The following is a 3,590-nucleotide window of genomic DNA, read 5'->3' on the forward strand; positions in this document are numbered from 1 at the left end:
TTCTCATCCACTCCCATTCTGAGCCTCTTGTAACCATCATTCTGCTCTCTACTTCTGTGAGTTCACCTCTTTTAGATTCACTTATAAGTGAGATCATGTGGTATTTGTTTTTCTGTGCCTCGTTTATTTCATTTAACATAATGTCCTCCAGGTTTATCTATATTGTTGAAAATGACACAATGTCCCTCTTTTAAAGGCTGAATTGTATTCCATTTTGTATCTATACTACATTTTTAAATTGTTTTACTTTTAAGAGTACCATGCTTTTTATATCTTATTAAGGAAATCCTTTCTTTTGTTTCTTTATAGATTATTCATAATTTTAGCTTTTATTTGAGGTTTATGATGCATTTCTAATTAATTTTTGTGTATAGTATAAAATAATGGTTGAAATTCTTTTTATTTCCATGTAGATTTCTAATTTTTTTAGCACCATTTCCTGAAAAGACTATCCTATTCCTACTTAATTACATTGCTCTCTTTTAAGAAAATTAATTAACCATATATGCATGGGTCTATTTCTATTCTATTGATAGGTATGTCTGTCCTCATGCCAATACCACACAATCTTGATTACTAAAGACTAAAGCTTTATGATAAGACTTGAAGTCAGTAGTTTAAGTCCATCAACTTTATTCTTCTTTTTCAAACCTTATTTGGTTTTATTTTTTGATTGACAGTTTATTAAATATACTACATTTGTACTTAATGCTGTAGTTTTAAAAATTGTTCACACATGGGCTTAGTAAAAATGAACTTTATAGAAAACCAACTGCAAGACCGAAATGAAAATAAGAACACACATATTGCACACATATTAGATAAACTGCTGAAATATTATGAATTAATTTAACCTGTACATGTGCTTAATGAAGGTGATCATGAAATATTAGGTGGTTTGATTTACTTAAATCTGACACCAGACCGTGACTTCAAAAGTGTTAATGTTGAAATGTAGGTGCAAAACCATCTATTAACAAAATCATTTAATCTATTAGTCTTTGAAAAACAGAATAAAACATTGTTTTTCTTTTAAAGATACTTTTCTAAATCCATTCTCTATGCACTCTTTCTCCCATTCAAAGAGTTAGTTGTGCAGATTGATGAGGCAAAAAATCAACTCCTTTTTAAAAAATCCCAACAAACTAGAGCCTACTTACAAAACATGCAAAGGGAGAATTTTAAGTAGGTATTACTGCAGAACTGGTTAAAAGTGAATACAGCTGAGTGACAGAATATACCTTTCCTCTGACAATATAGGTCCTTCCCCCCTTCTCTCTGGAAGAAACGCATCATCAGGGCATGGACTATATAACGGCATAAAATGCAAAGACAGAGACAAAGAAGTTTGCAAGTTCTCTATATTTCTAGCTGTTGAGGCAGTGTGTTTAAGAGCTGAAGTTACCTCGAGCGGCGAAACCAGAGCCAGCTATTAAGCAGCCACAATCCTATGGTAATTGAATACATGACCATTTCTCTCTTGGCACGTTCTTTGTTCTCCTCTTCTAGATGTTGCAAGCGTCTATTTAGTTTGATTATCTGTCGTCTTAACGAAGCTGCATCTGCAGCAGTCATGTCATCCGAAGTTCTTTCACTTGTATCTATGTTTGAAGTGCCGTACCTGATGTTGTCACGATGCGGATTAGAAGTGGCAGCAGCAGACCTGCCATACTGCACAGGTCTGCGATTTTCACCCATCTCATCCACGATATGCTGGTAAGCCCTACGAGTAGAAGACCGGATAAATGACAGAATGCCATGAACAGAGAAAAGATTAGTTCTATTTTCGGGTAACATGTTGGGAAGACAGCTTCTTACGGTGATGGTGTCACGATGAAATCACTCCTGATCAACTGTCTATTTTGGCCAGCAACATTTTCACTCAAAGAGCAGTCTCTTTGTAGCTTGCCAACCGCACGGATTTCTTCATTTTGAAGGGCTGAAGGAGGTCTTTCTAAATTCTGAAAATCTGGTGGTCTTCCACTTAAAGTACATGAAGCGGTGGTTTTAGTGCCAGAGGTTTAAAGGGAGTTGACTGAATCAGGTCAAGATCCACTGGTCTTCAAAACAGAATGTCTCCGTTGTTCTCTGCTGTAACAATCCTCTCTAGAACCTGCATCATCACATTAGCATTTAGAACTCCTTTTTGGAATTCTTGTTCCAGGTTACCATTTGATGGTGCTGACTTAATTTTTCTGGGACCCTCATTTGCTGACTAATATCTTTATTGTATTCCATTTCATACTGAAATTGACTAATTTCTTCCATCTAGAGAAGGAAGTGCTTCCCTACTCACCAAATATGTACCAGCTACTACTTGCTATTTGGCACTATCTGCTCCCATGCTTCATATTAAATGCTTTAATTTCATTCAAAGTGCATGTGCTGGGTTTAGAGCCACTTTTGTTCCTCTGGGCCTGTACAGAGTTCCCAGTGAGGGCTGCCAGGGAGGGTGCTCTCAGAGGCCATTAGCAAAATACAGGAAAGAGCTAGGACAAAGCACCTGTCAGGTTGGCCGGTGGCAGACTAGGAGAGCCTCATTTGGTTATTTTAGCTACTTTATATTTTCATATAAATTTTACAATAAGGTTTTCCAACTTCTGTGAAACAACTTGGTAGAATTTAGATTGCGATTACATAAAATGTGTCATCTATCTATCTATCATCTATCTATCTATCTATCTATCTATCTATCTATCTATCATCTATCTATCTATCATCTATCTATCTATCTAGATATCCCTCTCTCCACCTCTACTCACTACTCACTACGACTACTTTTTCTTTACTGCATAACTGTGTTTCCCCTGGAATAAATACTTTTCTTGTTTCTTTTGTTTCCTTAGTTTTCTATGTATTTACACATACTTTTGCTTCCAGACTCTTCTTCATTCCTTCTCTCAATAAATTTGAATACATTAGATATTCCATCAGTTTTGTCTTTTTAAAGAGAAATCTTTCTTAACAAACCTCTGATCTGATTAAATATAGACAGCTTGTTCCCTAGGCCTGTTGAACACTGTCATCCTATAATCTCCCTTTGCCACCATCTTGGGCATTTTTTTTTTTTTTTTTTGCCACCTTCTTGACTTGGTTCCCCTGTTGCCTTATATCTTCCTCTTCCTTGGTTTACCATCTTTCTTAGTGAGCACATACTCTAGTAGTTTCCCCAGAAAGAGGGCATGGGAGGTAAAAATTTTAAGACTATATATATATATAGTTAAAAAATATTTGTATATTATATATATATATATATATATTTTTTTTTTTTGAGACAGAGTCTTTCTCTGTCTCCCAGGCTGGAGTACAGTGGCACGTTCTTGGCTCACTGCAACCTCTGCCTCCTGGGTTCAAGCGATTCTCCTGCCTCAGCCTCCTGAGTAGCGAGGATTACAGGCATGAGCCACCACACCTGGCTAATTTTGTAATTTTTTAGTAGAGACGGGGTTTCACTCTGTTGGCCAGGCTGGTCTTGAACTCCTCACCTCAGGTGATCCACCCGCCTCGGCCTTCCAAAGTGCTGGGATTACAGGCGTGAGTCACCGTGCCTGGCCTTCCTTTGAATTTTGATCGCATTGTTCTATTGTTTT

At 36.9% G+C, this 3,590-nt stretch overlaps 1 pseudogene; it reads right to left on the bottom strand.

Moving 5' to 3' along the window:
- Positions 1-1,344: 1,344 nt before the first annotated feature.
- On the bottom strand, positions 1,345-2,268 carry LOC100593794 (annotated as a pseudogene).
- Positions 2,269-3,590: the final 1,322 nt, after the last annotated feature.

The sequence above is a fragment of the Nomascus leucogenys genome, chromosome X (assembly GCF_006542625.1).
Source record: "Nomascus leucogenys isolate Asia chromosome X, Asia_NLE_v1, whole genome shotgun sequence".
NCBI classification, from domain to species: domain Eukaryota; kingdom Metazoa; phylum Chordata; class Mammalia; order Primates; family Hylobatidae; genus Nomascus; species Nomascus leucogenys.